The 27145-nt window shown below is 44.6% G+C and overlaps 1 long non-coding RNA gene across 1 annotated transcript in view; it reads right to left on the reverse strand.

Annotated features, from left to right (window-relative positions):
- Positions 1-26859, reverse strand: part of LOC138249036 (uncharacterized) — a 36048-nt gene extending 9189 nt beyond the window's left edge. The window contains exons 1-3 of the long non-coding RNA XR_011194686.1: positions 26731-26859; positions 14343-14516; positions 3930-4056 (exon numbers count right to left, since the gene is read on the reverse strand). This is a non-coding gene — a long non-coding RNA (uncharacterized lncRNA). The remainder of the gene's footprint in view (positions 1-3929; positions 4057-14342; positions 14517-26730) is intronic.
- Between the last annotated feature and the right edge of the window lie 286 nt (positions 26860-27145).

Below are 27145 nucleotides of genomic sequence, written 5' to 3' on the forward strand. Positions count from 1 at the left end.
GATAGAGGGCCAGCCTCCTACAATACTATATAGTGAACAATCATATTGGTGGAGTTGCAAATGGATAAATGATTAAGTGCATGTTTGATACTGCCAAATGTGAAAATTTTGTTGTATGTGAAGTGGCATGGCATACTATGTAAAAGCCACATTTAAGTAGCTAGTCATGGGTGATTTCTTAGGCTGAAAGTTGCTGGTGTGTATAACATAGGAGCACATATATGATGCCTTTTTGAGGTAGCAAACAGGCCAATTCGCAGAATCGGCCTGTTTGCCAAGCAAAAAGGCATTTTTACATGTATCCAGCCTAAATAGCGATTCAGTAACCTGTTAACGAATTGCACTTTGGATTTGCCATTCAGTGTTAGGAAGGGGTGTGATGAGGGTGTTCCTTCTAAATACCAAATTGCAGTAATGTGTATGAATGTTTTGCGACCTAAATGTTGTCACTAAAGATTCACAATTTACTACAAATTTCAAGGAGGCGGGTAACACATTTGCGAATGAGAAGGGGTCTCCAGGGGACTCCTTCCCCTTTGAAAATGCTTTGACGAACATTTGTAAGAACAGGCAGTGGTCTTTTCTGGGTTTTTTTGGACTGCATTGTACTTTCCTTTATGGAAAATGGGCTGCTTTTAATAAAAAAGATTGCTTTATTGAAAAGCAATCACATACATGGTGGTCTGCTGACCCCAGCAGGCCACCATCTCTGTGAGTTTAGCGATTCCAAATGGGTCACAAACCGAGACCTACCTCATTACTATTCATGAGGTAAGTCTAATTGCAACCCACTGGGAATCACAAAATGTGTCATAGACACATTTGTACATTGGTGTTTGAAATGACCAACTAGCGTCTCACAAATGTTTGCTATTTGTTGATCACAAAAGATTATCTTTGCACATCTGGCCCATAATCCTTTAGGTTTTCACTATGTTTAAATGCAAACATAGGAGGTTCGGTTGGCAAGCAGTATCACTTACAATGTTCCAAGGCTTTTTTATAATTTGCAGAATTATGGCCAATGTAAGGTGGTTACACAGATCACTTTATATGTCTGTTGTATCTCTCTTCTGGCTATTCTTTGAAAGGATAGTACCCTGCATGTTTCAGAGATATTTTGAGTAGGTGTCTTGGTATCTGCAAAGTACTCCTACTCTCTTAAAGTAGTAATTTCTCCATTTGCAGATTCTGTAGTTCTCTCAGGGCCTGAGGATGGGCACTGGCATTCTGTATCAAAGTACTGTTTTCAGTGGATTTCCTATGAAGGGAGGTACTTAACGCAATTGCTTTTCATCTGATAGTGAGGTTTAAAAGGGCCACTGGATTTTTGAAGTTATATGTAAGTTTAAGGTCTGAGGAACATAGCCTGAGCCATTGGAATAATGCTTCCAAAGAAAACACATCTTTATGCCTGACCATAAAGATATCGTCAATATATCTCTTCCATATGCCACATAGAATGGATATATGGTGTTAATACATCCCTTCTCTCAGTCTCATTTACATATATGATAGCATAGTTAGGCATAAAGTATGTGCCCATGAAAGATCCCTTATGTGTAGATAATAATCCACATAACATTCAAAACAGTACCACTAATGCATTTTGGAGCGTAACTAAGTATGCTATAAAATGTAAATCAAATTCCTGGACCTCGTGCAAAAATGCATGGCCTGAAATTCATTGATGAGCGCAGATTGGAGGGACCGAGAGATAGGAGCTACTGCCAGTCCAAGAGGTACGTTACTAGCAGAGATAGAACAAAATATCCCATTAAAGCAGCAGTATGTTTCTGTGTCAGACTAGGCACTCCACAACTTGACAGAGCAGAGAAAACCTCATAGCTGTCCAGGTGCCTTGGAAATGTTGTGGCTCCTTTTATTTTTGCAGGGTTTGTAACTTAATGTGTCACTCTAAAAATGCTGTTGAAGTGGATAAAATAATTTTAACAATGTAACATACCTTAATTTTTCAAAAATACCTAGTTCTCTGTCAGAAGTGTTACATGATTGTGTTCTTCATTAGCAGAGTTGACCATGTCTAACTACCATTCCCATGACCGGCTTACTGATTATCAGTGCCATGATACCCATGAGTGAATGTGCGCTTAATAAAAAAATCCTCCAAATAAATATATACAATCTAAAAAGAATACATAAACTGCAGGCCTTTATACCTCTACCCTAAGTTGTGTAGATTTCTACTGCCTCTCCATGCCAAATCTGCATATTATGCCAGGTGTGTTGATTTTTCCCCCTCCTCACACCTCTAAGTGTGAGGAGGGAGTATATGGAGTGATAGAGTACTTGAGGAGTGGGGTACTCTATTATGCCAGTCTCCTTCGATGCATGGAGCTCCACCTTTGTGGTTGCTGATTACTGACAGCTATGGTTCATTAAGCTAGCTATCTGCATTCCCTGCTATATTTGTCCCAATGTACTGATCAGTTCAGTACCCTTCTCTGTACCAACTGTACACTAGATGCCTTGTCTGCTTCTGTATTTACATCTACCTAAGTCGAGCAGGAAGTCCTGTGAGAAGGAACACCGAGACAGAGAGCTGTGGCTAATGGAATAGGCGCAGCAAACCACCTCACCAAAAATGTGCATGTATAGCAATCCCTTGCAATGCATTGGCAGGGACAGCTGAGCCCACCAACAGTCACTGACTGGTAGAAGGTGTGTCTGGGACATAGGCACAAATCCAGTGGAGATTATAAGATATGTCTTTACCATGAAACTACACTGAGTAGATATATCAGCGGACACTGGATTCCATGAGAGTGAAGTACGTCTGCAAGAAGATGCACTTACCATTAATTAGATCACTGCAAAATGGCAAGAGTAGTATTGAAGCTGAGTGGCCAATTAGTAAGACACCAACCACCACAGCCTCTGGATGTAGGTTGCCCCTGTGAGGCAGGTTTCCATGTTCACCTTTTGGCTGCAAGGAACAAACAGCAGAGCTAGAGGCAGAATACTTGAAGGAGTAGGAGGATATATTCCATGACTGAGGAGAAGACCTGTTGTTGCTAAGCCCAGAAGGAGATAAAGGAGAAGGAGGTAGTCTGCACTGGGTGCTAAGAACCTGCGTTTTTGTCAAGAACTGCAGGCCAGCTTATCCACATGCTGCTGTGAGGATCTCTACCTGCATGGTGTTGTCAAAGATATGAGGCTTTTTTCCAATGCCCACCCAATCCAAAGATAGTAACCCTCTCTGTATCTCACCATTTCCTAGTGAGGACCAAAACAAATATTGTGCACAGGCACCATGTGTGATACTGAAGAGTTCATTACGCTTGGCAGTGGGCTCGAGCTGAGACCCAGACTTCCCTAGGTACTCTTCCTACCTCAGTGACCAGCTTACTTCCTTTATTGTGTCCACCTTAGGCGTGCAGAATTTTTTATGGTTGTTTCTTCCGGAGTGTGAAGCAACTGACTGCAGAGCTTCCTTCATTCCCCTAGTGACAGTACCACCCCCCCAAGTTGCATGTGTGCCACTGCCTGTTAACATGAATGGCCAACTTCACCTTAACTCTTATTGCAGCCATGTCCCAATATGCACAGCGTCACTCTGACTGCTACATCAGCAATATGAGTGCAAGCTTTCAAGACATGATTGCGCCCAGTAATGCTGACTAGACAATACAATTACTGTGAGTTATGCTATCCATATCTGATGTTTTTCCCTGCATCACCCTCCAAGAATAAGACTTGAATGCTCGACCTTGCTTACCTCTGAAAGTCAAAGCCCAGATGGACGTCCCTTGGTAATTCAGTCACAACAGGCAACTCTTTGCCCAGAAGCCCCTGAGTACCATGGGCCCCAGTAAACTGGCCAGACTGGCCATTATATTTGTATGGAACTACACAGATATATTGACAATAAATTACAAAACATTTTTTTTATCAGAGGAAAGGGTTACCGAAAGAAGTGGAAATCTCCAGTTTGACTATCCTTTCTTCTTGGTCATTTCCCTGCTTTAATTTCTCCAAGACTTTCCTCCTTTCTGCTGGGATAGGGACATCAGCATTTGATGGTTTTGCCCAGTCCTGCAACAAACCACATGATTCTGAATAACAGCACATCCTTAATTTCATCACCACTATTAAATGTTTCATTTTCACTAATGCACATACTACATTCAGATTCTCAGAATGGTAAGTTTCTAGTTATGGTCATCAGGTGTAATAGTGCAATATTGCTTGCTCCCAGATGACAGTGTATGATGGTGCTTTGAAAGCTGTAATGAATTGTTAAAGTTTTCTGCCCCTCTTAAATGTGGATGACGTGTTTTTAAAAAACAATAACATTTTATTGGTTTTGGTAATACAAGTGTCTAATAACATTACAACAAGGCGCAATGCATTCCTGAAACCTCCCCACAGCCCCCTTTTTGACTCTCACCAACACATACGAAGAGGTTGCCCACCCAGCCTTCATAAACATCGCTGACCCCAATTCATGGGAATTTCTGTCTCTAAATTAGATGCTTGGTTGTCCCTCTGTCTAATGATGATCCCTCTGTAGTCTGCCCATCATTGCAAAATTTGCATGTATTTTGGGGGAGACCTTCTAGCCTGATACACCAGTTGCTCTCTACTCATGCACCACTGCAGACTTTGTTTCATTCATCAATCAAGGGTGGAGTGTCTGCTTTCCATTGATGATCAATATCCCTTTTAGTTACTGTCAGGCCCAGCCATAGCAATGTGTTTTTATAGCGGTTCTCCTAAATGTCAACGGAGTGTACCACTCAGTGCTTAATTTGAGCTGGTGGTTTCCGGTGCTCAGCACCAGCACTTAATTACCAACACAGGGGCTTGTTTAATTTAAAAATGAGCACAATACCAGTTGTCAATTAAATTAATTCAATATACCTTAAAAATGACTATTACTGACCGCCACAGCCATTCTCATAGCTTAGGGGCCTGCAATAGTCTGAAAAGTCACACTAGTAGGAGTGTGATTGCTTTTAGTTGTGTTAATATTATCATTGGCAGCACTTCCGGGATCAATGAGTAGTGCAAGCTACTGTGGCCTCTGAGGAGGGCCCAGGCACTTATTTTTTTCACAAATTAAGCACTGGTACCACTCCAGCAAGCATGTATCTGGTCATAACCCCATCTGGTATGCATGAAGTCACCCTCTTCTTGCATCGGAGGCAGGAGGGTGAGCCAATCGCTCCGTTTGACCAGAATTTACATCATGTAAGATACACTCTGTAGAGGTTTTTCAGTTGTATAAACCTGAATCGGATCAGTTTAGTTTAGTTTACAGGGTTTCTAGAGCGCATGGCCACCCGGAGGCCTCCCAGAGCTGAACGGAAACATAAGGACCAAAGAGGAAGTTAGGCTCTGAACAACCAGGTTTTTAGCAATCTGCGGAAGGAGAGTTTATAGCTTGTCTGGCGTAGCTCCGGGGGGAGGGAGTTCCAGAGTTTTGCTCCTTAATAGGACAAAGATCTGCCACACCACTGTGCTCTCTTAACCAAAGGGATCTTTATTAGAGAAGCCGTATAGGATCTGGGAGACCTACCTGGGGTATAGAACGAAGCGGCAGGTCTTAGCAAGGTAGGACCTCTGTTATGCAGCCCTCTATGCATGATGCAGAGGGATTTGAATTTTATCCGTTGTTCAACCAGCAGCCAATGGAGGGAAGCTATGGGGGAGCTGGTGGATTGCTGTCTGAGGAGATTCAGGAGGAGGCCTGCAGCAGCATTCTGAACCACTTGAAGTCTTTTAACCACATACTTGGGGGGACTAAAATAAAGAGCATTACTATAGTCCAGGCACGAAATAATGAGAGCCTGGACTATGAGCTTTTTGGCTAAAAACTGGAGGACCTTGAAAACTTTGCTTAAGAGTCTCAAAAGACTGAAACAGGTGGCACCCAACTGTTTCACTTGGTAGCTCATAGTGAGCCGCGAGTTTAGCCAGACTCCCAGGCTCTTTATGTTTTCTTTTGGAGGAGGCAAAGCTTTCAAACCTTCAGGGATCAGAGTCTGGGGCCCATGAAGGAGATAGTTCCCTAATAGCATCACCTCTGTTTTGTCTTCTTTTAATCTAAGTTTGCAGTCAGCCATCCGCCTGGTTACTGCTTGGGGACAGGGGGTCAGTAGGGAGTGATCCAAATTAGTTTTTTGTGGAAAAAGAGAAAACCAGCTGTGTGTCATCGGCATAGGATACCAACGACAAACCATAAGGTTTTATAACCTCTGCTTATAGATACATACAGAGATTTAAAAATATGGGGCTCAGGGAAGATCCCTAAGGCACCCCACAGTTGAGAGAAAAACTGTTGGAGAGGTAGGATCAGACAAGAACTTGAAAGGTCTGGTCCTCCAAAAAGGAGGAGAGCCAATTTAAAGAACAGCGGGTGATACCAGCCTCAGTGATTCTTTGTCTCAGGATAGTACGGGCAACCAAATCGAATGCTGCGCTGAGGTCTAACAGAATGCCGGCAGCAGAGCACCCTTGGTCGAGACGTCGTCTAACATCTTCCGTAACTGCAAGCAGGACTGATTCGGCACTGTGTAGGGGCCTGAAACACACTTGGTTGGCATGAAGGATGTCATGGTCCTCGAGAAAGCCCGAGAGATGACTATTGACGTGTTTTTCAATCAGGTTAGACACCGCAGGCAGCAAAGAGATTGGCCTGTAGCTATTGAGAAAAGCTGCATCAAGAAGAGGTTTTTTCAGCAATGGCTTGACTATCACGTGCTTCCAATGGGGTGGGATTGGACCTGTAATTAAAGAGGAGTTGAGGAGGTTCGTCAGAACAGGGACAATGACCGCTGAGCCCAGATCCAAAATATGAGGTGTTAGGGTCCAATGGGGATCCAGATTTAAGGGAGTGAAGAAGACTAATAACTGAGTCTTCTGTAAGGGGAGGGAAGGCCTAAAAAGAGATAGCCAAATGTTGAGCCATCAACTGCCTAGGGGGAACTGCCACCTGGGAAGGCTTATCGAGAAAGGCCGAGTATATGTCTAAAATGTTCTTTTGGAAAAAGCGAGGGAATATTTGTTGCATCGACCCACTGTTTTGGTCCCTATTGGTAATACTGTGTGAAATGAACTGGAAATCCACGCATTGAACATATCTGAAATTTGAGTAGTTTGGTCTACGTGATCCGGTTTAGAGTTTTCTAGGGTGGAAGACCATTCACTAATATTTAGCCTAGGCCAACAGCAGCCCATTTGCTTAATCGAGGAGGGAGGATTTGGGATGGAAGGGATAGGAAGCATCAGAGTAATTAGGAAATGGTCAGATCAAACCAGAGGGAGCAGAGGCTGGGCCTACAATTCAGTGACATTGCTAAAAACAAGGTCAATAGTATGCCCCTTGGGGTGCGTAGGGCCGCTGACCAGTTGAACAAGGTCCATGGCCGCAAGAGAAGGTTTTTGGCGGCAGTATTGCTCACATCATCTACATGAATATTAAAATCCCCAAGGAGGGTAAAATTTGGTATACTACAAACTAGATCCGACACCAAATCGGGGAAGGATTGGATAAAATGGTCATGGGGACCAGAAGGGTAGTAAATTAAGACTCCCAAGAGTGCGAGCGTGGGATTGAGCGCTAGAGCAAAATGCATACTTTCGCAGCCAGGGATAGTAAGAGGCTGAAAGACACATTCAACAGTATCCTTGTAGATAATGGCGACCCAACTGCCCCTGGCATTCACCCGGTCCAGCCTGCTTACCAGGTAACCTTGGGGAAATGCCAGAGCGACATCCGGGGAGGACTATTCTTGGAAACAGGTTTCTGTTAGGAATAAAGCCTTGGGAGCTAAGTCGCTCAAAAGATAATGGACATCGAGTTTGTGAGCAGCAAGAGACCGACAATTTGCTAAAAGAATCTTACTAACTGCCTCTTTATGATTGACTTGGGCTATTCTCAAATCTGTCTGGGGAGCCCAATGACAGTTGTCGCATGACCAGGTTTGAGAGCTAGGATAAAAAGTGTGGCGAGAAGCTTCAGAAGTAAAAGAATACAATTGATTAGCCTAATATGTTACCCCCTCAGGATTAAAAGGGGCAGTATCCCTGGCCCCTGGGCCTGACCAAGTACGGTTGGGCGATGACGGGCTTGCCTTAGGCACGCCTTTGGCACGCCAGTGGCATGTCTGCTGCATCGCAACCCTTATATGGGGTCAGGGAAGCAGAAGACGACAACTAGACCACTGCCCAAAATGGCAGCTCGGCAAGGGCCCCAAAGAAAGAGTAAAAATGATGTCTGCGAATGGGTGCTGAAAAAGGAGGCAAGTCTCTATCCCCGAAAGAGACAGGCGCAGATATATAATAAAACTAAGATCCTCCTGAAGGCCAACAATTGTTAAAAACACCCAAGACACTGCTGCCCAAGCAGCTAAAACCACCTTATGCCACTGAACACGATTGCAGAGTGCCTTGGAGATGCACTAGCGTCTGCCCGTTCCCAGTCTGCAAGGAGCCCTAGGTCTCGCTTCCAGGCCGCATGTAGCACGGCAAAGGAGTCTGGCATATAGGGTGAACAATAAATGTGTGTTATCTTGTGATCCTAACTCCCCCAGGATAAGTTTGGCTTCCAGAGAGTTATATTTGGAGAGCTCCTTCAGCCCTGGTATTGTCGGCACCAGGGCATGGAGATACCTATGGAACTGGCTACAATGTAGATTGAAATTGCTCTGCAAAGAGGAATATGATTTTAGCGTGGTGCGTACATCCCCTGACGTAGTTCAGTGCCGTCACATGGTGCAGCACTGATCCAACCCATAGGGGAGTCTCCAGTTCCAAACCATTGCTTTTAAGGTGGTCTCACATGCCTGCAGTACAACTTTTGTCATTAGTTGTAACTGGATTGCATCTTCCCTCTTACAATAATGCGTACTTCCCAGGGGCAATAGGCCGGATCACCCTGCATGTCATACAACCATTCATTAATAGTTACCAGGTGGGAGTCCCTGTAATAGGATTCGATGTCAGCCGCTGCAATTCCCCCTTCGTATGTGGACTTAAAACACCCGGTAAGAGCTACACGGGGAAACCCTTGATTCCATAAGAAACCATGAAACACCAAATGTACTGTCTGGAAAAAAGAGTGGGTCAGAGGTTATGGATAGTTTTGCAGTTGGTATAGAAAGCGGGGGAGTGAAACCATTTTAAGCGATAGGGGAAGAGCAGACCACGCTTTAATATCAGCCTTCAGCGCAACCAAGAGTGGTTGACTATTCATCTCCCATGATACGGAGGCCTTGTGTGCAATATGTACTTTGGGAGCTGCCCATGACCTTTTGGAGGTTGGATGCCCATTCTAGATTCTGGGGATGCGTGAGAACTGGAAAGACCGAGGACTTGGCCAGGTTAATGGAGAGGCCTGATGTCTCACCAAAAAACAAAGGATTTGAAGTACTCTGGGACCCAAGGTCACAGGAGCAGTCAGATGATCATGTGTTTTAATTATAGATGTAATGTATGATATTGTGCATGTATAATGTAATACTGTATGTGTACAAGAGCACCTCAGGTTGGAAAGAGTTTATGCCAAAGATGGAAGTTAAGGTTCAGCTTTGGCATGTGAAATTGCATGATGGTGCTTTTTTGTGTTTTCACATTTTTGCTCCCATGTGAAATTTTGCTCACACCTACATCCTAAAGTAGAACATCAATCAAAAAGTGTGCCTTAATTTGTTTATTGTTTCATTCAGTAGTTTTTAAGATATCAAAGTTTAAAGTTGCCAAGTGCGTTTTAAAGAGTTAACACTTTTGTACATAAATGTAACATAAAAATATTTGTAATATTTGTTTTTGAGTTAAATAAACATTTTTATTTTTCCCTGTACTTTACCATACGTAGATCTTCACCTTGAGTGTGGACTCTCCCTATGGTAAGGTATAATGAACATTAAAACAATGTATGTAACTAAGTCACTTTATTTGATTCCATTGAATCATAAAAGCACAGAACATTTTCAACATAAAAGCAACAATCATGATACATAATACAAATACTAAATTCATAAAAAGCTAAAAATGACACAATTATACAAATTAACATTCTACTAAATCAGTATCAAACTCACAGTGATCGTCAACCGTATCTCTTCCTAATAGAAAGGACCCCCCTTATAAAGTTAATAACCACCAGGCAAATTTCCTTGGACCCAAGTGAATGCAAAAGACTAAGGCCCTTTTGAAAAGTGCCAGCCCTAGCCTATCTTAATAATGGGAACAAAAAGTTGAGAAATTTGGCAGAAAGAGGGATGTAACACAAGGTGTCAAAGGTGCGCTTAACAAAACCTATCCAAAGGATTGTTTCATAGTGATCAAGTGACAGACAGTCGAGAGAGTTCTATCTAATTCTGGAGTATGTATGTAACGCAAAAATAAATATATATTTTTTTTTTACGTTAACGAAATGTATTGTATATTTTTCAGAACCCCATTCAAAGAGCCACGGGGCAAGTAGGAGTTACTGGGCCCAACCGTATTGGTTTAGGCCTTTTACTCCTGAATGTCCTGGGGCCGGCATTACTATTGGGCCAACCACCCCCTTTTGCACCCGACTCTCAGTTGGGTAGCGTAGGATGAGCAGTCAAGGCTTCTTAGGGGGAAGAACAGATACAGATCAGTGAACATGGCTCACAACTCAACGTGCAAGCAGCGCAAACAAATCAATATCCAGCTAAATGCTTGTTTTTATATCAAAAGAAGTATTTTAATTCTAACACTACACATGCAAAGGTAAACAACATTCAAAAGCAAAATATCGCAATTCCCCTTGAGGTTGGGCTCTAGCACATGTCAGTCCACCCCCTGTCCATCCACCTCTAGTGCGATGGGTTCAACGCTATTTCATATTCACTGATGACTACAAGCAGGGAATGTAAGGTATTAGGCCATACTCAAAAGTTCTTCCCTCAGACTCTTCACAAGTTCAGTCACTAGAGTCTAAGGGGTTGCAGCACCAATGGGGGTATGTCCCATGGGGCCCCAAAGGCCCAGTTCGTGGCTTGCGTACCTGCTCCGGCAGAGTGGAACCCCGCAGGGATACAGCATAGTCCTTCTCTGGAGCAGCAAAGTCTGGCTGTGCGTGGTCACACGCTGCAGCACACAGCAGGCGCCGGCTCGCTCCCTTGAGCCATGCTACCTGCTGGTTCTGACGATCGCAGTTGCTCCTGCTCCAGGATTGGGGCGGTCTCTTTGCTCCGACAGGGCTCTGGCAGTGTCCTGTTAATCCTCTGGCCTTCTTCGGTTCAGTCCACAGAATGCTGGTCCTACCTTTGTCACAGCAGCAGTTTCTCAGTCTTGGCTGAGAACCCATACCCTTGGCCTCAGCGGCTCCGGTGGCCCCTACTGGCATACGGTGTTGCTGCCATGGCACTCACATGTCCGGGCACGCTGGTTTGATGTTGGCATCTACGGTGGCCCCTCTTGGCATACGGAGTCGGTAAAATAATCTGGCAAGTGGGCGATGACCCATTTGGTGCGGGAGCCGGTTTCTCCCACTGTGCTCCTTGATTCAGTCTATCACGGCCTCTCCTGGAATAAGGGTTTGCCAAATTGGTATGGCACATGGTCTATGCCCTGATTGATGAGGGAGTGGAGTTCACACACCTTGCTCCTTCGCTCAGTCCATGGTGGCCCCTCCTGTCATACAGGGGCTGCTGAATCAGTCCGGCAGATGGGCTATGGCAGTGGTTCCCAAACTTCTTCAACCCGCGTCTCTCTTCACCTATATTGGCCATTGCCCGCGGCTCCCCATTCTGTAATTTTTTTTTTCAGGTGGGCGATGTAAGCCCGGACTCGGGAGTACTTCAATTTTTCTCCCTGCAAATAATTGGGATGAAGGCAATGAAGGTATTATCATATTGGTAACAAAATAAAAATATAAGTTGTTTACTTTAAGATTTTTTTTTTAAATTCAGTTAAGTCACAAACAATACAATATTAAGGGCCAAAAATGTTTTCATGAATTAGCAACCTTTTTTGAACACATGTAAGATTAACCACACAACAAAGTTCTGTAGAAAATGTTTTTTAATTAACAAGAAAAAACAGGGAGTCCGAATGTAAACAAAATAGAAAGGCCTAAATTTGTTTTGAAAATCCTAGTGAGATGGATGTGCTTGTTTTTCTTTACGAAGCTCCTCAAATCTTGGTGTTATTTTTGAGATCGCAACACGCATTTCTTTTTCAAGGGGTATTTTTGCCCTATATTTTGACTTTATCACCGCAACTGCTAAGAAACCAGCTTCACAAAGGTAGGAAGTAGCAAACGGGATCAAAACTCACAGGGCAATCAAATAAAATTGTCGGCAAAACAATGTTCATCATCGTGTAGATGTGAGTATATTTCATTCCTAAGTTCATACACTCTAAGCAGGGAGTTACCGAGAGACAGCCATCGAAAACTGCTGTAGAACAAGAGGCATGAGTGTTCGGCACCCATGTTTTCACACAACTTAGCAAAATATATTGCTTTCATTGGTCTTGTTTTAATAAAATGTATCACTTTGATGACTATTTTCAGAATATTATGCAGTTCTTCACTGAGGTTTCCAGCTGCTAGTGCTTCTCTGTGTATTATACAGTGTGTCCAAATAGCATTAGGTGCTTTAGACCGTATGCGAGCTTGAAGTCCTTGGTAGCATCCTGCCATTGAACGACCCCCGTCTGTACAAACTCCAACACATCTCTCCCAGTCAATCTGATTCTGTACCATAAAATCATCCACAACCGCAAACAAGTCTTGACTGGTAGTTCCACCTTTCATTTCTTTACAGAACAACAAATCCTCAACTATTTTTTTTTGTTAACAGACCTGACATAGCAAATAAGATGGGTGTCTTTTTGGTTGTCTGTTGCCTCGTCCAATTGGAGTGCAAAGTCTTTGCCTTTTAAGTTACAGATGAGCTGATCGTTAATACCGTCAGCCATATCGTTTATCCTCCGGCTGACAGTATTATTAGAAAGAGGCACTTTGAGCAGCTGTTTACCCGCATCCTCGCCAAGCATGATGGTTACCATATCAACAGCAGCAGGCAAAATCAGCTCTTCTGCAATTGTGTGTGTTTTTGTACACCTTGTAACACCATAGGCCACTTTATAAGAAGATAGAAGGGCGTTACTATCAACTTTGGCTTGTTCTGAGAAAGCGGTCTTTTGTAATTTGGCTTCTGTAAGTTTTCTTTGGAAAAATTCCCTTGGCTTTCCAACCACATTTGGGTGAAGGCTTTCAAGATGACGCTTTAGTTTACTTGGAAGCATGGATTCTAAAGCCAAAACCTTTAAACAGATTACACATTGAGGACGCTCCTCATTATGAACCTGTACACATGTGAAACCATAATCTAGATACCTGTCATCATACTTTCTGTACTTGGTTTTTCGCTTCCCGTCCTCTTTTTTTCTCTGATGAACCTGAGACTTCACTTTGCTCAGATGAACTTGAACAAGGTATTAAAAATCTCTTTATTGTCAATCAGAAGGATGCCAATCAGTTCCACTACTTTTCATTGTTCAGACGTAGAAGAGAAGAGAAGAAAGGGAGGAAATGAATCAACAAAATAAAAATATATAATAAAGGTCCTTCTGTTTGACAAGTTCCTTGTCTTCTTTTCTTTTCCTTAGCTCAGGCTGGTATCTCCAGGCTTCTTCTGGGTTCCATCCACAGTCCCCTCTGAATAACAAGCCTTAAGTTAAGGATAAAGCATCCAGGTAAGTATAAGAAGAGCTAAAGTTATTCTCTTTCTATTCTACTGTTATTTTAGTAGAACATGATGATGGCGACCACTGTGACTTCATTGATATCAAAGACAAAAAGAACATTCCTTTCTTTAATGAAACTGGAGATCAGCAAATTTGTTCAAAGGATGCAGGAAGCCAATTTGCAGCTGCTAATGCATACATCAGACTGTCATTTGAAATGGAAAATATCACACTTCAACTATTCCTGGTCCCATTCAAGGAGATATCAACTTTTTTCATCAACATCAACAATTATCATGGATTAAGTTTTGGCTATCTGTCCAATTCTCTGAAATAATGAACCGATATCTCTTGTGCTTTAGTAACCAAGATGAATGAAAAATGTAGGATGGCATGACATTTGCTGCTTAGAATAGTTTTCGTCATTTTTCTGGCATAATCGTGCCAGCAATCAACATTAGTGCAAGAGATACAGAAAAGGGAGATTTCACATGCCCACAGGACTAAGAATAGAAATACAGAACAATAAAATGGCACAGGGAAACTTTGCTGATTTTCAGCGCTGTGGTTGCAATCAACAACAGAAAACATGAGCGACTCTAACTCAGTTCATAAATTAAAAGCTGGGTAGGAACCACTTCACATACCTGCTCGTACTTCAATGAAGTAATGTGAAGGTACCAATGTGTTCTTTGAATGATGGATCCAGCTTTGGCAACAGCAAGTGATACACCACAGACTGCTGGACTGCCTGGAATACCTGGTTCACGGGGTTCGGCTGGTGCAAAGGATCAGCTTTTCCACAGCAGTGTGCTTCTTCCCTAGGCAGATTTAAAAGCGATAAGACAAATTATTACTGTTTTTTCTCTTACCAACCTTACCAAAGGCATCAATATTTGTTAATTCAGTGTGCCATCCAAATAATGATCTGTATATGTTTCAAATAGAAAACATAACTTAACATTATTTTTAATGTATGTTAGAGCTGCACTAATGCTATGTACTGTCATGTGACTATAATTGAAGTGAAAACAACAAGGTGATGGATGAAATGCTTGAAATAATCGCAGCCACTGTCAATCGCTTAGGGCTGCATCCCAATCCATTGTTTTTTTGTCCACCATGCCACCTCAGCATTAAATTGAAGTAAGCACCGTCGGACTAAGTGCTGTTGCTTGTGAAGAAGGGAGGATAGGGAACTCTTGGCCGGGGCACTAACTCATTCCTTCCCCAAGCTCAATAGGAGCTGTTTCCTACCCCAGCCCAGTCCACAGCATCTTACTTTTTCTGGATCTTAAAGGTTCCTTACAGTAGAAGTCAGAGCCTACAAATAATAAATCAAAGTCCTCCAGGATACTTGGGAGTGCTGTGTGCACCTTCTGCACTTCTAGTTTTTCTAGCCTAGTGGCAATGACTCTATCCTGCCACCAAGGACCTGAATGGTCCCAATCAGGCTCGCACTTGTGTGCTTCATTTTTGGCCCCTTTCATCTTTGTGATGGTACTGAGCCCTCCCAGCCTATAGTTCCTGTGGATCCACAATCCCTCCATTCAAACCACTGGGCTGCCTAATCATAATTTGTGCATTTTGAATGAAGCAATCCTGCCGCTCAGCATATGTTCAAATACTCAGAGGTATGACCTGGACTCTGATAATCTACTGTACATGCATAAGACTAGCTATGCAACTCTTATCTCCTATGTGTATACTGTGCATGCAGCATCCCTGCCCTATGATTCCCAGGGCATCCCCCACAGCTACTGTGCATACAAGCACCCTCTCGTGCAAGTCACCTGGTCTTCCCTGTACTTCCTGCAGCATACATGGACTCTGCCAAGTGGACTAACAAACAGCTGCCAGTAGGAGCAGCCGTCCGCCCCGCTGCTAATTGGACATCATGAGAAGCTTCTCAAGGCAAGGAAGGTGTGCCGCAGTGCCAGGGTTTAATGAAGAGAAGAAGGCTTCAGTGAGAGGCAATTAAGGTTCGGTGCAGCCAAGTGCAGTCATTCATTTTAAGTACCGGATGACCTCGAAGTGGCAAAATATTGAGATGAGGTCATGGGGAGTGAAAAATGAATGTCAGGTGCACAGGGAGAGATATATTAACGAGCATAACATGGATGTTTTGTATGTTTCCTTCTCCCTGCTAGACCACAGCACCTCCAATTCAACCTCTCATTCTTAAACGTCCAAAAAATTTAGCCATATCTCCCCTCCGTGTCACACTTGCTGTTTTCCATGCACATATTTTCTTCTCTGTTTACAACGTCATTACTTTGCCTTGACCTCACACACCTCACACCACACCTTTAGAGCACACATTCTGCCTTCAATCTGGACACTTTCTCCTCTAACACTACTTAACAGTACTTGATCATTCACCAGTGCTTAATTTGTGCTTGTTGTTTCCAGTGCAGAGCACCAGCACTTATTTTTGAGGTCCGGCACTTATTTTTCTGCCTCAAGCATTTGCTGCGAGCAAAAGACACATATGGGAAAGACTGAGGAAGAGACAAATGAAATAGTGTCATAATGGGAGAAAACAGAAAGCTGCAAGAGTGAGCTGAAGGGTCAGGGAGTGACTTTAAAACCATTGAAGAGGCCTGAGATGGGTTCAGGATTACACTGCCTCAGTATTCTGTTTTCCTACATTTAATTGCAGCAGCCACGTCTTTAAGAGGAGGGCTTTCGGCACCGGCATGTTTTTATTTACAAATTAAGCACTGTCGTTCACACTCCCACTCTGCAGTTTCTTGAGAATTTAGGAGGCACTGCTGCTTTAAATTATTTAAAAGCCTTCAGCTTTTGATAACTGTGCTTTCCAAGTTCTACTCGGTCTGTACCTCCTATTGCCGTTTTTCTGGCCTCCCAATGAAAATTGCCTTCCCCTGGCAGTAAGACTCAGCAATTAATCTGATTTGGGCATGCACGTGAGGGAGGATTGTGGGCCTATAATTTATTTTGGACAATTTAAATAGCATTTTTTAAACACAAGTGGGGAAAAAAGGAAAGGTGTGCTTTATAATGAGAAATGGGTGGAAGGCTAATCTTTCACAAACGCTGCAACTTTCCCCTGGACTTTTCATCAGCAAGGAACACTGTAATAATATTTCTAATCATATCTTCTAATCTAAATAAACAAACTCAACTTGTGCATGTGTGCTGAATCAGGCTGTTAGCAGTTTTCTCCTGTCCAGCAACTACACAGGAGCCTCGTTGGGAGTGCTCGCTCCGTGGAAATATCCATCTGTTTTAAAAACAGAACTTTACCATATTGGTGCTGGTTAGGTAAATTTCCTGGCATTCCTGTAATCCCCAGTCCTGCTGTGCCCTGTTTCTCACCCTAGACTAGAAATCCTACCTAATATTAATAATGCTTACCTGATTTTCCTAAACTCGACAAGGAAAACGTTGGATGTGCGCACTTTAATGAGGATGGCCTGCCAAATGATCGTACTGGGAGCAATAACACTCCAGTGCTGTCTTCTGAATTGCGCCTGGCAACGCCGAAGGCTCTTATTTAAGAACGTAATCACGCTGGGTGACACCATGCTCCAGACGGCAAGACGTTGACAGGTGGGGCTTATGTACCTCCCCCACATGAAATGCCTAAATGAGTTACTCAGACGCAAAATACTTTTTACCTCTTTGAAAGTAGGTAATTTATAAACTGTGCGCATAAATTTTTTTTAAATTGTTCATATCATTTTTCCAAAATGGGCGTGCAGTGCCCCTGGCAACTTCTAACGGTGCACCAGGGTGCCGCGGTGCACTGTTTGGGAACCACTGGGCTGTAGCCTGATCGGTGCAGAACAGGTTCCTCACACCTCCCATAGGGAGTCCCCATGTTAGGGCTCCCCTCTGGACCTTCCTCCCTCCAGCGCTCTCCTCTGTCTCACAGGGCACACCTGTCCTGGCGAGCAGGCAGGCGCCGGTGCCCCAGGTTTCAGGGCAGGTGCTCTAGGTTTCCCTGGGCCATGTTCCTACACCCACCAGGGAGACTAGCAGGTTTAGGCCCCTAGTCCTGGTCACAGGCAGAAGCCTTGCAGAACTTCTCTTCCTCACCCAGGCTGCCTGGCAGCTCGGCAGATGATAAATTGTTGAGGTATCAGACTCCCCTACTTACAGTCCTTTTCTAGACACAAAATGTAATTTAGTGTCTGGGTATCTGAGGTTTTATTTTGGGATTGTACGTCTTTGAAACGGACATCTTTCCCCTTTCTTCTTCCTCCTGAAAAATGTCTGTCACAGCAGCCAGGACTCCAAAGCTGATTAACCCACAACATGATTCATGGGAGTGACCAGAGTTCATACCTAGGTGTTAGCCACAGTGATATGTGCATAAAAGGGTTAATCATGGGCTCTCAGCCCTAATCTATATGATTCTCTTATCAGCCCCATATCTCCCTTCCTGAACTGTGTCCAGGCTCATTCCTTGTGATCTATCATTGAATCAAAGAGTCCTTTGAATTGCAAAGAGAGAGCCTGGCTCTCCTGTCCTCCAGTGCATGTCTCATGCAGCTTACACCAATGCAGCAATACAGAAACAGGTCTAGGTGGATTCCTCTACTCCTCATGTTTTCACTGGGCAGGCCTGGGCTTCTCAAAGTAGAACCCAGGGTCCTCCATGTAATGTACCAGTGCAGGTACACTTGCACTCAGTGTACATCCACAGCATACGTACTGCACAGCACTGTTATTCTCATATATTATGCCATCATCAACATAATCACATGTAGCACAATCATTCAGGCTGCGCACACAGATCAGTACTGCAGTTTCTCTGCACTGTACCAGAGTGTGTAATTTAAAAAACACACACTGCCAGCACACACACATTTACCATGTGCACAGTGTATCACACTTCACCCTTTGTGTAATGTGTTTCTTGCAAGAGCACATGCACTCAGTACATGTTTTCACCACACATGTGCTTCCATGTCAACCTGGTGTAAGCCAGGGGTGAGTTAGGCACACAGCAGCTGAACTTTTAAGAAGGTGAGTGAGCCTGTAGGCCTTAGTCCAGGGACACAGGGTAAAATGGTACTGTCCGCTACTACTGATCACTGCACAGTATGCTGCCACTCCCACGCTTGTGCTGCTCAACTCCTGGTGATGGTGGTAGCCTTCCACCACTATGAGGGCAGCTGGTGAAGGTGGAAGCCTTCCACCACTATGAGGGCGGCTGGTGAAGGTGGTAGCCTTCCACCAGTATGAGGGCAGCTAGTGAAGGAGAAAGCCTTCCACCACTATGAGGGCAGCTGGTGAAGGTGGAAGCCTTCCACCACTATGACGGCAGCGGTTTGGGCACCTGTCTTGGTCCAACAAGACCACAATCCAGGAGGCAGGTCTATGTCTATGATTCATGTTCGCCTGTGGAAAAAAAGCAGCATTAGAGATCCAGACAGCTGGGCACTCAGAGCAGGGGTACAGATCTCCTACCATGCAGAGGAGTTGTTCTCCCCAACAATATTCATTTTATATATTGACTTTAAATGGAGAAACAAAATGAAAAACAAGAAAATGAAAAAATGAAAAAATTATACAGCATTATTAAATTGATTTTGAATAAAGACTTATTAATGGAAATATATTAAATTAAATTACAATTAAAAATACACTCCAACCTAAAGAAAAATATTTTTTATGTGCATCAATAATGATTAAAAGTGATGTGTACAATTACAATTAATGCAATTATCTCTGAAATTTGTTGTTATATTATTAAGAAAATGTATAACAACCAGTATAGCCCAGAAGGCAGAAGGCCTATGTTATAATGCAGAGATAAGATGTAGCCTTTTGTGCGGCCTATATTATGTGAAGGGTTTGATTTGTAGAATGTTGGGGAGTCCTTGTTGCATCACAGACTCCTGTGAGGATTGAAAGGAGCCTAGGCAGTTTCTTTATGTGCCTGGTTTAAGAACGTGGGAGAGGAGTAAAAAAAATTCTAGCTTTCGCGCTAAGAATTTTTCAATTCTATTAAGGACACGGAGGCGAGGATTATGCTTCTCTTTCCATGCTTTATTTATACACAGCAGCCAATGAACATCATGGAAAAACAAAAACTACATGACCCAACATCAGCCATGACACGTGATGAACCATAGAGGAGGAAGCCTATAAAACGTAGAATCACACCAAGTCACTCCTCTTTCTTTGTCCAATTCAAAAGTCAAACCAAAAACCAAAAATTTCAACGAAAGAAAACAAGAGTCTCAATCCAAAACTTATGAACGAAAATCCTGAAGGCAGACGAACTGGCATCCCACTTGACTGGAAGAATAAAATCGCGTCTGATCTCCTTACTTCCCATCATTTCCTAGAATAAATGAAAAAATCCAGGCCATAATAACTGAGTAACATCAGAAATACTTATATTACCAAAGAAAAAGGGTGGGGAAGCACTATTGAACAAAAATTTGCATATCATATCAACAGGTATAATAACATTCCAACATTATGTATATACAGTGCGGTGGGATAATCCTCGCCTCCGTGTCCTTAATAGAATTGAAAAATTCTTAGCGCGAAAGCTAGAATTTTTTTTATTCTATGTCAGGACCGGAGGCTCAGATTATGCTTGTTCAAAGCTGATTCACAACTACAGAGGCTATATCAACAATAGGTTTATAATAAAAAGTTTTAAACGTAGAAGGTGAAGACCAATCTGCTGCCTTCAAAATGTCCTCTAAGCGGGAACCTAAAGCCAAAGACTTTGATGCCATTGCCCCTCTGGCCGAATGCGCACCAAACTTAGAAATATCAATACCTGCTTCCCTCAGCAACCAACGCATCCACCTGGCGAGAGTGGCTGATGAAACAGGATGATATGGTTTAACCAGAAAAATTTGTAATTGACCCCCCCAAATCAGAACGAAACTCTTCTGTACTTACCTCGTAAGCTTTAAGACATTGTACCACACAAAGCTTGGGGTTGTCCACAAAACATGGATAAGTCACAGATTTTAAATTGCATTTAGTTCTGCGGGAGATGGAAAAAACAACTCCATCAGGAGAAAAAACTCTCCCCGCCAAATCTAGAGCCCTAACATCTGACACTCTCTTACATGATATTAAACACAATAACATGGTGAGTTTAGCTGATAACTGTTTTCTAGACAAAAATCTATTAGCAGGCCAGGATTCTAAAAACCTAAGAACCACATTAACATCCCAAAGGGACGAATAACGTGGTCGTGGAGGGTTAGCTAATCTGATACCCCTCATTAATTTACACACAAGAGGGGACTCACCAATGGGTTTACCTTCTACTGGTAAATGTCCTGCTGAAATAGCGGACCTGTAATTATTAATAGAACGGTATGCCAAACCTGATGCTGCTAAGGAGGAGAGGAAATTCAGGACCAGACAGATACCTGCTGAAGAAGGATCTGCACTCCTAGAACTACACCAAGCACCCCATCGCTTCCACGCCGAAGCGTATCTCTTGTGAGTGCTGGCGGACCAGGAACCTGCAATGAAATCGGAAGACTCCTGCGAAAGTCCTGGGATGACCCATCTCTGCCTGAAAGACGCCATGCCATCAGGGACAACTTGCCTGCCAGAATCAACGGGTGAAATAAACCCTGAGGGTCCTGGAGGAGATTCTCTCGGAAGGGAAGTAGTATCGGATGATCGCAACTGAGTTCCATTGCTATCGGGAACCACGCTTGCGATCTCCAAAGGGGCGTCACTAGCACTAATTCCGCTTGCTGACGTCTGATCTGGGCCAAAACCCTGGGAATCATCAGGAAAGGAGGAAATGCATAACTCAGCTCCTGAGACCAGTCCTGAAGAAACGCATCCGTCCTCGATGCCTCCGGATCTGGTCTCCAACTGAAAAAACGTTTCATCTGCCGATTGAGGCGAGATGCAAACAGATCTATCGAAAAAAGGACCCCATTTCGCAGACAGGGTCCGGAAAACTCTGGGATGTAACCTCCAGTCGCTGAAATCTCTCAGGTGACGCGAGTTCCAGTCTGCCACTAAGTTGCTGGTCCCCGGGAGGTACTCCGCTACCACAGAAATTCTGTGCTGAAGACAAAAGTGCCAGAATTCCTTGGCTATTTCTGCTAAAATGCGTGAACGAGTCCCCCCCAGCTTGTTGACATATCTCACTGCCGAGATATTGTCCATGCAAAGAAGAATGCAACAATTCGCTCTGATGGGAGAAAGACTCTTGATTGCAAATGCTCCTGTTAGGAGTTCCAAGCAATTTATGTGGAGATTCAACTCCGAGGATGGCCATCTGCCTCCCGTGGACACTGAGCCGCACCGGGCTCCCCAGCCCCAACGACTGGCGTCGGACTCTATCACTACATCCGGGAGAGAGCTGAATATGGCCCTGCCGTTCCAGGCTTCCATATGATCGAGCCACCAATGCATCTCTGCACGAGACTCCTCCGACAAAGGAACTTGGACCGCATAGCTGAGACCCTTCTGAAGATGAGAAATCTTCAAACGCTGAAGGGCTCGGTAATGCAAGGGACCCGGAAAAATTGCCTGAATCGAAGAAGATAGCAGGCCCACCATGCGAGCAATCGCTCTCAAGGAAACAGTCTGTCTGGATAATAGAGACTTCAATTCCTTCTTGATAGACCAGATCTTCCCCGAAGGAAGAATCAGAAGAGATCGCAAAGAGTCTATCTGGAAACCCAGAAAGTCTATCTGATGCGATGGGATCAGGACAGATTTCTGGGCATTGATTATGAAACCCAGACTCTGAAGAAGAGACACCGACCAATTGAGGTGATCCAACAGAAGATCTCGATCTTGAGCCATGATTAGGATGTCGTCTAGATAGACGATAAGTCTGACCCCTTGGGAGTGAAGAAATTCTACTACTGGACGCATGACCTTCGTGAAACACCACGGGGCAGAGGACAGGCCAAAGGGGAGGACTTTGTACTCGTAACATTCGGCTCCCCAAAAGAACTGAAGGAACCTCCGGTGCGGAGGAAAAATAGGAATGGTCAAGTAAGCATCCCTTAGATCTAGGCGAACTAACCAGTCTTCCTCTTGGAGAACATCTCTTAGTAAATGAATCCCTTCCATTTTGAAATGACGATATAGCAAAAAACCGTTGAAGTCTTTTAAATTTAGAACTATACGAGATCCGCCCCCTTTCTTTTCCACCAGAAAGACTGGACTGACAAAACCTGAAGGGTGACGGGGAGCTCTGATAACAGCCCCCTTCTTGAGCAGAGCTGTAATCTCTGCGGAAATGAGATCGTGCTCTTGATGGGAAAAATACCCCTGCCTGGGAAGGCATGTTTGATGAGGAGTCTCGTAGAATTCTAGTTTGAACCCCTGAACGGTCTCTAAGACCCAAGCATCGGCTGAGATAAGATGCCAATTCTCTAGAAAACTCTGAGTTCTGCCCCCCAACATTACTTTTGAACTCAAAATCAGGCTCACCTGTGGCTCCTGAGTCCTGGGAGAAAGATTGTTGTCCCTTCGCTCTTCCTCTGCGGAATCTGCCTCGACCATATCTAGGTCTTGATGGGTAGAAGGTGGATGAGGAATCGTAACCCTGGGAACCCCCTCTTCCTTGTTGGAAGGATCCACGGTAGGGGCTTTGCTGATTGAAACGGCCGAAGGCACGCCCTCTGTAGCGTCCGGCCCCACGAAAAAGTGGACACAGCACTCTCCGAATGGATCCCTGTGCCTTGTCCAGACTGGCATAGGTGGATACGAACTTAGCCAGTTCCTTCATGAAAGGAGAACCAAAAAGTAGGCCCTGAGCCACGGGACCAGATTCTGATGGAGCTAGGTCTGCCAGTTTGGGGTCTAGTTTCATCAAGACCGATCTGCGTCGTTCAGACGAAATAGCGCAATTAGCATTGCCCAAGAAACATAGCGCCCTCTGTGCCCAACCAACTAGAATATCCGGGTTAATGGGATCCCCCGATTCCTTGGCCTGAAAGGCCAATTCCAGAATTTTTGTTAGCGGTCCAGAAACATCTAAAAGTTTGTCCTGACATCCACGCCAGGCGTGATCGATACCCTTTTTCGGATCCTTGGCTGATTTTTTGAGGAACGTAACAAGGGTAGGATCTAATTCTGGAGTCTCTGTGACTTTGGAGGGAAAGTCAGGTCTGGGGCACTCAGATCTTAGTCTAGATCGAATATCTTTATCAAACCCGTGCCTTATGTGTGCTTCAACATAGTCCGCCACCTCCGGGGGCGGCAACCACAGAGAGGATCTGGGGTGCACGATGTCTTCCGGCTCGAAAGTCAACACCTTCGGGGTAGGAGCCTCTTGGTGGTGGGCTTTCTTCTTGCGCTTACGTGGAGGAGCATCCTCCTGCTCTGAAGAATGACCGGATGAAGCGGAAGAAGATGCAGGAGCATCCACCGCTTTCTTAAGCGATCCCGCATTGTAATCGTGCTCCCTAGCCATATTCCTAAGGAGGGATTGGAAATCTGCAGCATGCGGATTAGGGATTTGTTTTGCAGATTGAGTGTCTGCCGAAAAAGACGGTTCTCCCATGGGGAGGGCGCCCGCAGGTGCTGACCAGGCTTGCTGGTCGACCAAACCCAAGAGATGATGCTTAATGGGTTGAATGGCCTGAACTAAGGCCTGATTGACTGAATGGCACATCCCTGCGTCTAGCGCATACACCAAGTCCTGGTCAAAAGAGCCAGTATTATCCTCAAAATAGTATAAGTCCTCTGCTTGGTCATCATAACCAGCCATACTGAACACAGTAAATAGGCAGCTCCCGAGGAGCAGTATAATCAATCCACAACAATTCAAGGCAATACAAGTTTTTCAAGAAATTTTTTAAAAACTTTTTTAGGTGTGGAGGGAATTGCCCAAATGGGGTTTAATGTCCTTGAAACCAGGCCCAGCCTGAATAGAAATTATTTCAACCCCAGCGTCCAAGCACTGGGGCATAGTGGGAGCTGAGCCGATGGAGATGTCAATAATCTGGGCTAAAGTGCAGTAGCACCTGAGATACAAGGCAGAGCCTCTCAAATAATAAACCTCTAGCAGAGGGTTAACTGGCGCAGATGCGCTAATTGCTGATGAGGCAGGGCCTCTGTAAAGCCCTTAAAAGGGGAACTATAAAAGTAACAGAAATTAAATTAATTTGAACACGCGCTCAGGAAGCGCGTTGTAACAACAGAAGCTGGAGCGAGGGAAAAACTATTTGCTCGGTACTCAATTGAGCCTGAACTAATCGCTATTACGCCCCGAACGAGCGTTGAAGCCGAGGCAAGCGCTCGGCAGAAGCGGAGGAAGCCGGCGCTGAGCCGATCTAATGATTTCTTCACGCTCCGCCGAGCGTGAAATAATTTAAAATAAACGAGCGTTAATAAATATTCGAGGCCCCGGAGGAGGGAAAATTACGCTCGAGGCAAGCGCTCGGCAGGAGCGCTGGAAGCCGGCGCTGGGCAGATCTATTGATTTCTTCACGCTCCGACGAGCGTGAATTAAGCTAAACCCAAAAGCTCACAGTGAGCGTTCAACAAAAAGCCGCAGAGTCGTGCCCGTGCGGGAAGACAAAAAGAAGTCTTGCACGCGCGCAGAAGAAAAGATAAAATCAGATCGACGTGGGACCATAAAACGCGCTCACGGCGAGCGCGGCTCGTAAAATAAACTTTTTTTAAAACTAGAAGGGGAACATCTCCACGGCAGTAATTAGGACCGCAAAGCGCGAGTCCTGCTCCCTACTCCCACTCCACTTAGTAAAAGCGCTAAAAGTGCGCTTGTAAGGAGGGGAAAAGCCCGCTCCTAACATTACTTAACATCATAATAGAAAAATAAAAATCACACTTATCTGGCTGCGAAGCAGCAAAGAAAGAGGCGTGACTTGGTGTGATTCTACGTTTTATAGGCTTCCTCCTCTATGGTTCATCACGTGTCATGGCTGATGTTGGGTCATGTAGTTTTTGTTTTTACATGATGTTCATTGGCTGCTGTGTATAAATAAAGCATGGAAAGAGAAGCATAATCTGAGCCTCCAGTCCTGACATAGAATTTGTCCTGAAGGAATAAAGATTTTTGGAAGAAACTCTACTTCTCCAGTGAGTTGCTGCATTTTATTTGGCGACGAGTTGGCCGAGCAATGACTAACCATCAGGAGGATGGATCCTATTCTACGAACCCAACAGACACTATGTGGTGGTGTGACTAATCTGTGGCATCCAGTAAATCCTGAGAGTTCGAAGTAGGACGGCATATCCTGCATAAATACTGGCCCTCAATAACCACATACGGCACTTTGCATATACATTTCCTAGCGCATGACAAAGACACAAAGGAATTGCTAGCTCCAAGGCAATCTATGCAAGCCCGTTGTGTGAAAACGTAAATTAATTGGACTTCTTCCCTGGTGGCAACGTTAAAACTGTAACCACTGTCAGGAGGAAACTGTCAAGTCCAGCGCGTGTAACCCTTCTCGAGATGTACGCACAGGCCTCGCACGTCTGCACAGCCCTCGCGCGTCTGCACAGCCTTTGCACGTGCGCACAGCCCTCGCGCGTATGTGCACAGCCCTTGCGCGTGCGCACAGCCCTCGCGCATGCGCACAGCCCTCGCGCGTCTGCACAGCCTTTGCACGTGCGCACAGCCCTCGCGCGTCTGCACAACCCTCGCGCATGCGCACAGCTCTCGCGCGTCTGCACAGCCTTTGCACATGCGCACAGCCCTCGCGCGTCTGCACAACCCTCGCGCATGCGCACAGCTCTCGCGCGTCTGCTCAGCCTTTGCACATGCGCACAGCCCTCGCGCGTCTGCACAACCCTCGCGCATGCGCACAGCTCTCGCGCGTCTGCTCAGCCTTTGCACGTCTGATCTCCTCCTGTAAGACTCTTAACAAAAATAAATAAACAAATAAAAGAACAATTCTAACCATTACAGTTGTAACACTTTCCATACGTGAAGCACACCGCCACGTTTAGCCAGTACCACTAATACACTAAGCGCTGTCAGGAGCGGGCATTTCACGAGACATGCACAATCACACTGACCTCAAGGCGTGAGGCCCTTTATAACGTAAGCGCATCGGTAATCATTGATCATACGTATACATATGTAACCGCATCACCACCAAATTTAGCTGCGGTTAGCTCCTCTGCTCAGTCTGCCATTCCCGGAGCCTCCACCCACACACACTGGTGCAAACTTCCTGCGCCCACATCCACAGTTCCAAGCATTCTTAGCACCACCAGCAGTTCTCTGAGTGGTTAAAAACTTAATTCCTTCAACCACACTGCCACCTTCTGGATTTATTTAAAACTGCATTCACACATAAAAAGAAAATACTGGTACATTACTGGAGACCTGTGTACACCCTCAAACATAAATATTAATCAATCAATAGTCACACCGCCAGCCTTTTTAGCCCTACCAGGTGACCCTCCTATTGAATGGGAGGACTGGATTGGTACATTTGAGAACTATTTAGTGGCTTTGGAAGGTACTGATTTCTCATCACCA

This window comes from Pleurodeles waltl, chromosome 8 (assembly GCF_031143425.1).
Source record: "Pleurodeles waltl isolate 20211129_DDA chromosome 8, aPleWal1.hap1.20221129, whole genome shotgun sequence".
Taxonomy (NCBI): Eukaryota; Metazoa; Chordata; class Amphibia; order Caudata; family Salamandridae; genus Pleurodeles; species Pleurodeles waltl.